The sequence below is a fragment of the Oryzias latipes genome, chromosome 16 (assembly GCF_053564925.1).
Source record: "Oryzias latipes strain Hd-rR chromosome 16, Olatipes_Hd-rR_3.1".
Classification (NCBI taxonomy): Eukaryota; Metazoa; Chordata; class Actinopteri; order Beloniformes; family Adrianichthyidae; genus Oryzias; species Oryzias latipes.
The window spans coordinates 8325387-8340257 of NC_136252.1; the positions used below are offsets into that span (position 1 = coordinate 8325387).

The 14871-nt window shown below is 43.8% G+C and overlaps 1 protein-coding gene across 9 annotated transcripts in view; it reads right to left on the reverse strand.

Annotated features, from left to right (window-relative positions):
- Positions 1 to 14871, reverse strand: part of oxr1a (oxidation resistance 1a) — a 203846-nt gene that overhangs the window by 181984 nt on the left and 6991 nt on the right. For 4 of the 9 annotated variants that reach the window (XM_023964503.1, XM_023964498.2, XM_023964500.2 and 1 more), the window contains exon 1: positions 11633 to 11801. The exons of 1 other annotated variant lie outside the window; for it this stretch is intronic. The gene's annotated coding sequence lies outside the window, so the exon portion shown is untranslated. Of the gene's footprint in view, positions 1 to 11632; positions 11802 to 14871 lie in introns of those variants that run through there. 4 more of the 9 variants (XM_023964502.2, XM_078933872.1, XM_078933869.1 and 1 more) reach the window with 2 other exon arrangements.

Below are 14871 nucleotides of genomic sequence, written 5' to 3' on the forward strand. Positions count from 1 at the left end.
CCTTGTGGATTTATATTTTTGGGACATTGGAATTTCCGTTTGAACACCGGAAGGGAGACCAAAAAGCCTAAAGAGACTGAAAAGAATAAAAGAACTACTTTCATTTTTGGGGGGGGGGGGTTTGGAAAATGTATGTTTATATCTGACAAGTTGGCAAAGTACAAAAAAGAGTGAACTATCTTAGAATTTCATTTCTCTTTTTTCCCATTTATTCAACTTTTTTTTCCAGTTCCATCCCTCTGCCAGGATATTACTCTTACAAATAACAGATTGCATAAAAATCCTTGTTTAAATGTTGCTTTAATCTTCTCAAGTAAAAATGAAAATAGAGATGTAATTGAAGCAGGTTAAAAATGTCTCAATCTGCCAGTTTATCCTCCTTTTTTCCCCGATTAAACCCTGAATCTCGGGAAAAAAATACAAAAGGGTCGGACATGTTAGTTTCCATAGCAACCTTAAAACGGGCGTACAGTTCTCCATTTGTACTACTGGACATGAACGCAGCGCTTCATCAGGTGATTAAATAAGACAACGGAGGGGGGGTTTAACAGCTTCATTAAACTGACATAACAGGTCACTTGTGTTGTAAAACTGAGGGGTTCATTGGGTTTTAGTGGGTTGTTGGAGCAGCACAGACCACATGAGGTCCAGCATCTCCGTCATGGCATTACAGGATTTCCCTGCAAATGACTGTGCTGCCTTGTGTTGTGCTTAGCTTTTGAATCAAATCTGAAAAAAACAAACAAATTGAAGTTATTTCTAAGGAAACTGCCTTGAAGTCATTTTTCCTTTTAAACCCATCTACCGCCTCATAAAATCCGGCACACAAGAGAGCAGCCGTTCAGACAGATTTTATTTTTATCAGCCTTGCAGACGGCTGACTGTATCCAGAGTGATTGGTGTGCAGGCCAGAGGGACGCGTCATGCTGTTTTGTTTACAGCCTGTCAAATTATTATGATTTGCAGGCTCTGCACTCTCAGCAACCCTAAAACCACGGCGCCCTGCCACATAACAAATCCCAGTTAACCTCCAGTTATGTTTTACCAGTTCTTGATTGTGGTTTGTTAGTCTTCCCTATAGACGTGGCTTTTCTTGTAAACACAGTGAACCTCGCCTGCTTCTTTGCTTGTTTGAGGATGTTTTTCCAGCCGAGCTTCATTAAGCCAGCCTTGTTTTTCATCGTAATTGTCTCTGGCCATGCTGAGCATGCTGACAAACTCCATCAGCATCCAGTTGTGGAACGGTTGGAGGCAAATCCCTGAGACTGACAGCAGGTCCTGCCAGCACTCGGGCCTTTAAAGCTGCAGTGGCGTGGAGGGGCTGGTGCAGCTGAGAGCGGGCCGCTCTTCCGTCAGAGCTGAAGGAGCCTTTTTCACAGGAACACAGACGAGCCGAGCAGTCAGCAGAGCCGGCCGTAAACACATCGCGCCGTATGCTGCTCAGATTCTGTAAACAACCGCCATGTCCAATCCACACAGTTTCAGATTGAAATCCCAAAGCTGCACGGTGTTGGCTCTATGAATGAAAGCGAAAACAGAAAGCAAGAAATCCTGGATAAAATCCAGACTGTGAGTAAAAGAAGTGGAGTATTGATTGGTAGCAGGATTAGCTGGCAGCTGAAGTCCCAACAAACACAAAGAAGCAAAGACTGTCAGCTCTGAACAGAAAACCTGCAGCAAGTACTACTAAAATATCTGCATGCAGAACCAGTTCACTTCCTTTCAAAGCGCCTCCCTGCATCCAACAGCTGATGACAGAGTCATGATGGTTGTTTTAGAGGCAGCAGGCAGTCCGAAAACCCGTTAAAGAGCAGCAAACATGTCTTCTTACGGTCCAGGAGAGGATCAGTGAAAGCAAACCCACAAAGACAGTCAAAGTGGTGCACATTCATCAGACCAAACTAAATCCAATTCTGGTGGCTGTGGTGAGATGTTAATCTGGCCTTGGTTTGCTGCAGTAATATGACTCATCTCCTCCTCTGGTCCCCATTCTAACCCCACTATGGTTGTCACTTTGTCTGTGCCGCTCCATCATCTCCATTTTAGCCGTTCCCCTCTCGTCTGTCCTCGCTTCATTTCCCTGCATCCGTCTGGCACTCGTCGTCCATGATGTAGACTGTTGCCTCCACTAATAGGGGTTACATTAGGGCAGCAGGAAACAATGCCATTATGGAAATTCTCTGTCAATTACCGAGAAAAAAGGACAAAACACCATCACATCTGTCTGGGACGTTTGTGTTGAATTTATCTCCATCCGTGCTTCCCTGAGGAACACAGCGTTGAATGGTGTCCCTAAAACTGTTTCCATGGCAGAACTGGCTCCAAAATGCTGGTTTAAACAACATACCGTACTTACTTCGTATTTAAATTTAAAGAAAGTCATAAATCACATGAGCAACATCTGCAAACACAATCCAGTAACAATAGAATTAAAAACAATCCATATTTGGTAGGATTTTTTGTAAAGTGAGATTAACAAACAAAACACACAAAGTAAATGCTAACGCTATGTTCACACCGCGTGTTCGAGCAACCATTTCCAATGAAAAGTCTATGTAAACATGCATGAAAGCACGTTTTTGACTTCTGGGTTTAAAACTCCAACGTTCCTGCGTAGCTGTGCAAGTTTTAAGAGTTTTTTTGGGCTCCACGTACAAAACGTGTGGCCACTGAGCGCAGTTTGAATTTTAACTATCGACAAATCAGGGACTCAGATTTGGTAGTGATGCATGGATGGAAAATTGGTCATGGAGGAGAAATTAAGAGTTGTAGTTTGTGTCCAGCTGGAATTTCTTAGCTGTGTTTTCATTACACATGCACAGAACTTAATAATCATAATCATAATTATGCAGATAAACACAAAGTTATTAAAAAACATGGCGACGAATGTGAACAATATTTTGATTGACAGCAGATACATTCAGATTTCTGCCACGGCACTAGCGCTCATCATCATCTATCAAAGGAGACGTCAACGTCTTCTTCAGGCTGTGGAGCGGCGAGCTCCTTACACGTGGGAGGGGCTACGGATGAAGGGATCTTGGGAAATGGTGCTTATTGATTTTACAGAGGAGCTGTGGATCCAACAATTCCACAGGACAAGCTTAGCTTTTGATAAGCTGTGTGATTCTGTGGGACCTCTGGTGGCGCCTGCTGTGCAGCGCCCAAGGCGCCCAGTTGCTACCAAGAACTTCATCGCAATCCGGTTGTGACTCATCAACTTAGAAAAAAGTGTTTCCATTGCAGTTTTGCAAACCGTGTGAATTCCGATACACCTCAAAACCACCTCCTTCAAGGACAAAAACTCTTTTTTCAATAAATGCAAGTTTTTTTCAAAATGGTCGTGTTTCCTTTAGGAAAATTCAATTTCTGCAATTTCATAGTCAATGGAAACGCAGCCTATGGCACAAAGTCTTTCCCATATCAGAAAAGAGCTGTAAAAGAAAAAGCCTGGAGTGAGATTTGGGCCGCTTCGACATTTCCCACAAAACCTGACAGACAGTAGAAAGCGCTGCTTGTCCAGTGTGAACACCATGGGCTCAAGAACCTGCATTTAGTGCGTTTTTGGACCCGCGCCACATTCCCGGTGTGAGCGTAGGTTCAGATGTGATTTTTATCGGTTTCCTTTACTTCCTGCTCAGGGTCATGGTGGATGTGAATCAGGTCAGCACAGACTCTACCAAGCAAACCACAACAATACAGCCACATCTACAGCTGCGGTCAAATTACCAACAGACCTCACATAGTTGGAATCTGACAACTCTGCTTTAAAGTTCTGTCCTTTAGTGGAGACTGACGACAACAGCAGAACCCACTGGAGGAGGAGCCTGAGCTCTCCAGAAGAGCTGCTCATGGCAAGGTCTGAGTGGGATCAGGGACACTGTCGGGTCCAGTTAAGACAAAGATAGGGGACTCTGTCCTCCGATGATACACTTCACGGTGTGACATTAGGCTGAACAGAGACAGATGCTTATGAGTGAATGTCAGAAGTGACCCTAACCCCTTCGCTATGATTCATTTCGTTCACAAACAGCGGCTGAAAGGAGAAACCAAAGACAACATCAGCTGAACTTCTGCTTACATCATTAAGCCCTGTGTCACTGTCATCCGGCCGTCACACCATCAAGCAGTCCCCAAAAGGATGGATGCACTTCAGCCTGGCAGCTCTTCCTAAAATACGTTTGTTATTGAGCAGCATTTATCTGGAAATGTCATCCTGAGCAAAGAGGTCAAAGGTCTGTTGTTTTTAAAGGATTGCATCACTCTCTGAAGCTTCCAAACAGCACCTCCACTCTCCCTTAAACCCATCTCTATAACCAGCAAGCCAAGTCACATTGCTTGGACATCACTGCCAGCAAGCAGCAGATGTCCTCCTAGCACCCTACCCGCCAATTTTAACCGCACCTTAGACATTTAGGGCCCCTTGGTGGGGAGGGTGAGGGGACGTCACTGTGAGTAATCAGGAGATGTCCCCTTAGTGCCCTACCCGCCAATTTTAACCGCACCCCCCTTAGTACACACACCCCTCCCCCCTCAATATATACATTCCAACATAAACACACACACATGCACACACACACCCTCTCAAACACACATACACGCACACACATTTTGCAAGGAAGGTGGGACCTGGGTCCATCTGTCCCCTAACCCTCCCCTGGTGGGGGGTGCGGGCCCCTTGGCAGCGGCGGCCGTGTCCCCTGGGTGCCGGCTTCCTGGGCCCGGCGGTGCTCTCTCCGCGCAGTGGGGGGGTTCACATTACATCTGAGCCGGGAGTGTTCGTGTCCCTGGGGGTGGGTCCTGGTCCTTGCCCCTGAGCGCTGGGCCTTGCCAAACTTCCAACAGTGTCCGAGCCTGGTCGGGCCATATTTACAACACCCCTTGTGGGCCCCCTTTTTTTCCCCGGGGTTCCCCCCCTCTTGGGCGGGGGCGGCGGGCCCCTGCCTTGCTCCTCCCTGGACCAACCGTGGGCTGGGTGGGTGGTTGCCTGGAGTGCGGAGCGGGTCTCCCCTGGGGGGGTCCTGGCTCGTACCTGGGGTTGGGGCGGGGGGATGCCCGGAACTCCTGGGTGGTGGTGGGGTGCTCGTCTGGGGCTGTGGGCGTCCTTCTCTGGTGGGGCCCTGCGTTGGGCTCTCCCGGCGCGGCGGGGGGCTGCTTTTCTGGTTGGGCTGGGGCGGCGCTCTCTTTCCCTCCACGCCTCCCTGCTCTCTGGCTCTGGGGGCCTCGCGGCGGTCCTGCTGGCCCCGGCCTGGGTGGCGGTCTTGGTCGCCCGGGGGGCGGTTGTTCCCTGCCTGTTCCCGTGTGGCGTTGGGGGGATTCCGGCTGCCGCTGCTGCTGCGGCGGGGGTCTTGGGGTGGGGATGGCTGGGCACTCTCCCTCCTTCTTTTCACGTTCCACCATCCATTTTAGAAGAATATAAACACTCACCTTAGCACAGGTGTTAGCTCACCTTTGCATTAACAGTTTGCATGATTGAATGACTGAAATATTTCACACTAGTTGGTTTTAAGGCATAGGTATGCGTGTGAACACTATCTGTTTTGTGTACATGTCGACAGGTGGACATTTTTGCAGCTAACAGGTGTGTTTATAACATTTGAGTGTGTGTGTGGACAGGCCCCGCCCTTTTTGGTACTACATCTGAACCTTACCGTAATGATGAACAACCAGTAAACTTGTTGCTTTATGCTGCTTCATGGTCTTATCCCCCCTCCCCTCCCATTATCACTCTCCTACCCCCCTTCTCTCTCTAACATCCCTCCCTTTTTCTTCCCTTCTTTCCTTTTCCGTCCGGTCCAACACCCAAAATTTTCAAACATGGTTGAAATTAATAAAGTTTGGCCTCAATTACAAAAGGGGTTTATTCAGACATACCTCTGGTTTGTCTGAAGATCAATAACCCCTATTGTTAAAGTAAAATATGTCCAACACAAGAGGCCCTCAGCTCTCATCTGCTTGCCCAGCTGTTGGACAGGACAAGTTAAGAGAAAAAAAAATACGTTTGTTATTGAGCAGCATTTATCTGGAAATGTCATCCTGAGCAAAGAGGTCAAAGGTCTGTTGTTTTTAAAGAATTGCATCACTCTCTGAAGCTTCCAAACAGCACCTCCACTCTCCCTTAAACCCATCTCTATAACCAGCAAGCCAAGTCACATGACCACCCCCCCCCCACACACACACACACATTTACAAGGAAAAAAGAAAAGAGGAAGTTTGTTTGTTGCACTGCTCAGGGGATGAGGACGCACGAGGGGGTCAATGGGCCGGGTTCCTGTGGCTTAGCATTGCAAATCCTCTAATCCCTCAGCCGCTCCCATGACGCTGTTTACTGTATGTAGGTAAAGCTTATGGACCGAACCAAGCCCACTTCTCCCGTGTAAGCCCCGACCGCTCCGTGGTCGACCTCGCTTAGCTTTTGCCTGCTCTTATGAGAGGGCTGGGGAGGTTGTTCATCCTTCAGAGGTCTATTTTGAGATAATCATGATTAGACGGTGGGATAACGAAAAGGGGGGCAGACAAAAGCAGTGCCTTTCACGTAAACACAGGAGAAAACAAACCAGCTCCTCAGATGGGGGCTTGAGGGCACAGCTTTCGCCAGCATGCCTGATCCGTGTCCGTTCAAGAAAACGAGTATACTTGTGTCTGCAGCCTTCTAAACCTTTACACTTCCAGCCATTGGAGCCAAACAAAATGCATCATGGTGGTCAGCCATCTTGAAAGCTGCTAACCAGCTCATTCTACTGAGCTCAGCTTTCAAACGGTGGACCTGGACTTACACTGTCCTGTTTGCTTTTTCAACTAACACTGTACTTGTAACCTTTTAATGAGAGACACACCTGACCCAGGTAATCAGCAGCAGGTAGGGCAGGAACATCCCCACAGCTTGAAGTTCAACACCCCTTTGTTACAATCCCACTCCGATCATCTTTTGATCTCTTCTAGAAGTGTTCCCAGCGTTTTTGTTTATTATAATGATGATGTTCTTAGCAAGAAATAAAAAAAACCTGTCATTTTATAGCCGATTCTAGTTTTTAAGTCAAAACTACAATCTTTTTCAACTCGTATTTTTTTTTTGGCTCTTCCTGATTCACAACTATTTAAGTAAAGAAATACTGAGAAATACAATTTCCAACTTAATCTTCTTTAAGAATGTCCTCCACCATGAGAAAAAGGCCACAAGAACATGTTGAAAACATCAAAAACAACATTTTTATCAGAGTGGATCTTTAAGCGTTTACCTTTATAATAATCACATTTCTTTTTTTTGAGTATTTTTTGGTAGGTAATTTAACTTTTTATTTAACAGCTATTATCAAAATTTAGGGGTCTGTGATTCTGGTCCCCCATTGCTTTTGTTCTGCTTGTTTTCCACTGCCTGACTTTGCAGGATGAGGTGCCTCTAGAACAGTGTTTTTCAACCAGTGTGCCGTGAGAGATGGTCAGGTGTGCCTTTGGTGAGCTTTCCACAGAATCCGGTATCAGACCGTGGAACAAGTGAACAAAACAATGAAGCTCTGAGAAGTGAGTCTGTCTGCCGTTTGCGTTTTTTTGTACTACATCTCCCATGATGCATTGGGTTAAAGTGACAGCATCTCTGTGCTTCAATGAGTTCTTCCCTGTTAAACATCTTGAAACCACAATGAACACACATGAAACAGTTTTTAAATCTTTTTGATGAAGTCAGAGGTCAACAGTGTAGTTCTCCTTCAAAGTTTGTGTTTATTAACAGCCAAACATCCCAGAGTTTGATCCAAGTCATCGTTTTAACTGAAAGACTTTTCTAATAACGTCTGGACTATTTTATATGTTAAATTTAAGAAGAAGTAATAACAAAATTTAAGAAGTAGGGTTAAGGTGAAGTGGCCAACAGACATAATTAAACTAAATTGAAACCATTTAATCATCTAAAACGAAAAAAAAAGATTTTTGTTAAAGTTTTCAAAGACTTCATCTTTGATTAAGACAAGAGAAAAACTAATACAACTACAACATGTTCACTTTTTGTGTAGTTAGAGAAAACATAAATATAAGTCTTTTTTTGTAAAATTGATCAAACATATTGTGATAAAAAAAAAATCACTATTTAGAAAAAGTATATTTGTTTTTTTGTGAGGTTACATAAAATTGCATGTAAATAAACTGGAGGAAAAAACAACTACCAGGGTAAAATTTCAAAAAATTTAGTTGAAAATTATTACTGAAAACTATTTTAACTTTTATTACATCTTTTAAAAAAAAAAACTGCAGCTTCCAGCTTTTTCTGCAACAATTATCACAAAAATGCACGTGAGATTGTGGAGGGACTGTAGATCAATACAGACTATAAAGTTTCTCCTTTTTCACATTTTGGATGGTGGTGTGCCGCGGGATTTTTGTCAAGGAGAAAGTGTGCTGTGGCTCAAAATAAGTTGAAAAACACTGTTTAAGACACAGTGGGTGGAGCAGGAAAACAGAAAAACTCTTAAATAATCTAAATAGCCCATTTGGCCTAAAAAGTCGCATTATTGAGGTTCGCCAAGCATAATAATGAAGAAGTTTTCTCTAAAGCTTGGCCAAAGTCTCCACCACTTTAGCCTGGTTCAAAAGTGCAGGTGCTTTCAGCTGCAGACGTGCTTTTGTCAGGTTTCTTTTTCTCAGATCAGCGTGATCACGTGGCTCCAGTCAGGCTGAAACTACATTTCTCAAAGTAACTGCTTCCACTGTACGACCGGGATTACAGCTTTGAACCTGAATTAGCACCAGGCTGCTTCTGAGGCAGACTTAAGGCTCCACCAGCAGCAGTGCTGCTCCACTTGAGGTAAAAACTCACAGAACCCACTGGAGAGTGGCGCTGGGATTTTACAAGCACTTGCAACCTCAGTGACAAGCAGCACTTATAAAAAAAAAACACTAAAGCAGCATTCAAAGGGAGTTTAAATTCAACACTGAACCCCACTTGTGAGTGCAGAAACTCTCGAGGTAGAGCCACCTTTACATTCACACAGACAGTCAGGAAACACTGTCTGCTCTGCTCCATTCTGATGCGTCCACTTGCAGACAAATCGATTCATGAACGTCTTTGTTTTCCTCGTCTGAGCTGGAATCTGGATCAAAACTGTGCGGCTGGATTCCACCGGTAATATTAGGTTGGGTGTATCAGGCGCTGTGAGCTAGCGGGAGAGCATGTAAACAGAGAGCTCTCAGCAACAGTGAAAGGGAGACGGGCGGGCTTGTTCCATGCCAAAAGTCCCGCCCACAACTCAAAGATGAATTCCCAATGAACTTTTGCCACTCTGCAAAAACTATGTCCAAGAAAACAACACAGTTTCTTTTCATTTTGGCTAACAGCATCATCACAATAAAAAGACTACTAGGAAAATAAATCAAAGGGGGATCGGAGTGGGACTTCAAGGAAAGTTCTTGAAAATGGCAGCTAAACTGCTGTTTGTTTCACATGGAAACAAGTCAGATCTTCTGCTACTGCCTTAAGATTTGTATTCCTGAAGGGAGAACACAAATAGTCCAGTACGTTAGGTTTGGGGAGATAGCTGCGGCTGTCTAAACACAGCAACAATGCAAAGCTTTATGTAGCGACTTCCTTAAACATCAGGCTTTACAGTCTCTCATCACAACGATGAAATAAAAGTATGGAAATATTCTGAACAAATTCAATTTGATCCTTTTCAAAGCAGCATGTATCAATTATTTTTACTTCATAAATATAGCAGAGCTCCATTAATATGAATCTGTTCAGCAAGCTCACACTTCTGACGCAGGGTGAGGGATTAATCAAAGCCAGCAGGACCGCGCATAATTTCATCACCAGAGTCATCACTCAAGGTACGTCTCCGTCATGCTTTACAGCAGCATCTCCAGCAGGACACGCTCTTAATAAACCAACTTCCAATCATGGCGTTGAAGTGATTGGCTGATTAATCAGGACTGTGCAGCTTAAAGCCTGTAACCAAATACATGTTAATTGAATTGTTGATTGTGTAGTTAGAGGCCAAAATCAATGTTTAGAATTTTTCCTATCAGCAAAACTTTAGTTTGACAAGATGCTTTGCTATGTGGCACAAAATAAACAAGAAAGCCCTTAGATGTGGGTTTGAACCATAGACAGCATATGAGAACTGACTGTAGCTGAATAAACAGCTATTACTCAGTCATTATGATCATCAGAATAACCACTCTTGCTCAGATACTTTTTATTAATATATTCTTGCTAATCCTTTTTTTTTCATGATATTTACTGCAAGTTATTCATGTTATAAACTGACCAATCAGATGCCTCAATCAAAGTTTGTGGCCTTGCATCAAACGTTTAAAGCTTTTGATTGACAGATCCTCTCTAGCCCACTTTTAGTGGTAGAGGTGTGGCCTTCTAACATGCGCCAGAGAATTGTAGACTCCGACCCACACGGACCAATCACGGCTTACTGAGGACGTCTGGTACCAACATGGTGACGGAAATATTGTGAAAAATTGGCGACTGAATCGACTTCATTTGGTCGGAACTAGAAGAAAGGAATTTTCTATGGGTGATATCACATGCAATTTGTCCTGTTATATTATACAGTCAGTGGTTTGAACATAAATATCTTAGTTCTTTTGCCTAAAAAATGAATTTATTTTCCTGGAAGGCTAGTAAGACAAATAAGACTATTCCTGTCTGAAGACTTGTTTGTAGTCAGTTTGGAAGCTCTTTAGCTTAACTCTTGTGCTCAAATACTGTATACCATACTTAAAGCGTCTATTAAAATGTAGGTCAAAGTCCCACACTTGGCTGTGTGACAATTGTATCTGCTTTTGAAGCATTCCTGGAATCCATCCCATAATGTTGCTGATAATGATCCTGAGTGGATGGATGCTGTCACCACATCATCTAAACAGGTTTTCCATCTTTCTGCCCTCAACATGAAACAAACTACCTTTCTGCTGAGTGGACAATGATTGACGTCCCCGTGTCAACTTTCAGCAATCCGACCCCCCCCCATGACCACAGTGGTCTACAACAACAAGTATAAGAAGAAGAAACACAAAGCAGCTTGAACATTGCGTAGGAGCTTTCCACTGATGAAACCCTGGAGGCAGCTCGCTCTGCACCTTATGGGACTATACCTTATTGCATTATGCAGTGGCGTAATGGGCTTAGCAGTATGAGGAGGGGAGGGGAGGGGAGGGGAGGGGAGGTGGGGGCCTGAGTTAGATGACTCACTTCATTAAGTCTCCCTTCCTCAGAGCTTTCCAGCTGCAGAAGGTGAAACTTTCAACACTCCTTCAGGAATACAGAGCATGCATACAGACCTTGAAGAAGCCTGATGCTTTTGCTCCAGCATCTGCATTACTCACTTCAGTTCTGAGTCTCTGTTCTAAAACCTGATCAGACCACACATTTACAGAAGGTTTGACGCTCAGAACTTCAGCAAAAGTCATCATTTCAAGAGCGGCAAGAGCAGATGGCTGTTGACTAAAGAAAACACATACTTTGTCTTTTTCACCTGCAGCTCCAAAATGCATCACACAAGGCAGCCATGCAACTATTTTTAAACCTGCAGCAGAGCAGCTGCACGGAAACGCAACTCTTTGCAAACATCAAAGCTTAATGAGGAACCGACAGCCGGCCGGACAGCCGGGGCCGGTCCGTACTCACGTCCGGAGGCTCACGGCGCCGCGTCCCGGCGGAGATGCTCGCTGCCGCTGCTCCAACAACCGGCGGGGACGGGGACTGACTCCTCTTCAGGTGCGCCGTCGCCGGAATGTACACAGACAGACATGCGGAGTCATTTGACCTTCTCCCAATAGAAACTACCATCGGTGAGACGTCACGGGGGGAGGAGCGGACGGTACCAAGCAGCCGTCCCAGCAGAGCTGGGGGGGTGGAGCCGCTGTCCTCCTCGGATGTGCTGCAGGGATGACGGAGAGCCGGAGGAGAGGAGGCTGGGGCTCTTTAAGCGCCTCTGCTGCGCAGCATCCACACATTGGACATCCATTCCATGTCCAATGATTTATTCGTCAACATTGAAGTGGAAAAACACATTTGTTCTGAACGATTACAAAAAAAAAAAAAACTTCCTTTGGATGAAAGAGTGGGGACACCAAATGTATGCTTAATCATTTTCTTAGGTTAAATTTTATACGATTACAACCAAATATAAGTTAGTAGGGCTGTGTATTGGCAAGAGCCTTGTAATACGTTATGTATCATGATATACATGTCATGTTTTTTATTTATTTTGTCTATTTCTCATGATAACGATATCTACTGTCATGTTACAAATGAGAAAACATGTTTTTGTGTGAAGATGAGATAGTTGATGTCATTATCATGAGATAACATTTCATTATGTCGTGATAACGAAGAATATACTTTTTTCATTTTTCAGCAAAACAAAGCAGTTTGTCAGAGAAAATGTCAAACGCCAGAAGAACTGATCAATTTATAATTGATTACTTTAATCGTGGTCTAACCCAGGCGGAGATTGCACTGATGTTGGTCATGAACCACATCCAAATCCAGCATTGAAGGTTGGCCCACCTGCAGCTGCAGCAGGTCAGTTGTTGTCACTTTCATCATGTTGACTTTATGGTCACAGAATGATGCATGAGAGCTGCAGGCTGGAAGGACTGCGTGTGTCTCGGAATTTGGTCTGTTGTCATGAGAAAAAAAAACGAGTTTTCTTGTTATAACCAGATAGTAGATTACAATTCACAACAAAACAGGTTAAAAAGAAGCAAGGTAGGCCTTTCTCAGCCAAACAAGACTGTAACAGAGACAAAAGATTTTTTTCAAAGACTATGAGTTTGAAAAACTTGACAAGGTTGTCACAAGACCTTGATGTCCTTTTAGTGCAGAGCTGATATAAGAGGCTTGGTGTGGTAGGCTGCCAACTAGTGGTCTGGGGTTAAAGTAAAGCACAAGAGTAAAACACTGACCTACGTGTATGCGTAATAATAATTAATAACTGTTTCAGCAGCATTTGAAATCATTAGCAGTATTGCCAAATAAAATATTGTGATATTTCACAAAATTGATTTTTTTCTTACACCCCAAGTAAGTCAGTAAAAGTATTAAGTAGTAAATAGAAACTTTCAGAGCAGCTCATGTGTCTTGATGTTTATGTGTTTTCCTTTTAAATCCTTTTAAGACGGTACACTGTGGTCATAAAGGGATGGAGATGGTCAGCAACAATACCCAGGTAGACTGTGGTGCTGGAGCAATTCTCAATTGGTACTAAGAGGCCCAAAGTTGGACAAGGAAATATCCCCCACCATGACACCACCACCACAAGCCTGAACCGTTGATACAAGGCCAATCCAATCATTCATGTTGTTCATGTTCTGACCCTACCATCTGAATGTGGCAGCAGAAATGGAGACTCATCAGACCAGACAACGTTTGTCCAATCTTCTATTGTCCAGTTTTGGTGAGTCTGTGTGAATTTTAGCCTCAGTTTTTTGTTCTTAGCTGTTAGGAGTGGTACTTGGTGTGGTCTTCTGCTGCTGTAGTCCATATGTCGTGAGGTTGGACGTGTTCAGAGATGCTCTTCTGCAGACCTCAGTTGGTTCCAGTGGTTCTTTGAGTTCCTGTTGTCTTTCTATCAGCTGGAACCAGTCTGTACATTCTCCTCTGACCTCTGACATCAACAAGGCATTTCCACCCACAGAACTGCAGCTCACTGGATATTTTCTCTTTTTTGGACCATCCTCTGTCAACCTTAGAGATGGATGTGGGTGAAAATCCCAGTAGATCAGCAGTTTCTGAAATACTCAGACCAGCCCCTCAACAACTATGCCACGTTCAAAGTCACTTCAATCACCTTTCTTCCTCATACTGACCTGCAGCAGACTGTCTTGACCATGTCTACAGCCTAAATGCATTTAGTTGCTGCCATGTCATTGGCTGAGTAGAAATGAACAGTTTGACAGGTGTGCCCAACGAAGTGACCCTTGAGTGTTGATCACAGATGATCATAGTGGGTCTTTAAGAGCCGCCTGGAGACCTGCATCTTCACCTCAAACATTTCCAGTTTTCTAACCTGTTGTTATGTTAGCCATCATTCAGTGTTTCACCACTACTTATAGAAAGGGTTTCAGTTTGTACTAAAAAATGACTGTTGCTGCAACTATCTACATGTTCATGTGCTTGTGATAAAGGATGGATTACAAAATCCTGACGTGTCATCTGAAGGATCGGCTACAGTCTGGTGGACAAAGCGGCAGAATGAACAGTTGCTCTTGGCTGCGTGTAGACAGATCGGACAAGCAGAGAAATTTGGCTCTCATGAGACCATCACCCCAACAGCTGTGAATCACTTTCAATCATCACTGTTAGTTGCAGATTCAAATATGCAGTTTCAAATAAAGACAATTCTTTTCTTTTCTATGTTCTAATAAACACATGAGAAGTTATAAAATAAGAAATTGTGTTGTTAAACTTTTATACTTATTGGTAAAATACCCCAAATAATTTTGCTACAAAATCAAACAAACATATTAGGGATTATTACATATTTTTATTGTCTCTGGTAGCTACATAGAAAAACAAATTATAATCTGGTGGTTGAAGTTGTTTAAATCCAGCCCCCCCCCTCATTGAAGTGAAATGACCACCTCCCCATTTGATTGTAACATGAGCAACATTTCAGATGGAACATTATTGAGGCACGCGTACCTTCAAGCTAATAGCTTGAAGTGAAGTTCTGCCCAAAGCATTGCAGGACGGTTAATCTCTGAGAGATCCCCTGGATGGAGAGCATAATAGAGTTTAGTTTTGACCTAAACGTTTTATGCAAAACATATTAGATCATTAACTGCATAAAACTGCTGTCAGTTAAAGCAATAATTGAGCAGTGAATGGTGAGGGCAAATGCCTTCATGCATATTTTATTG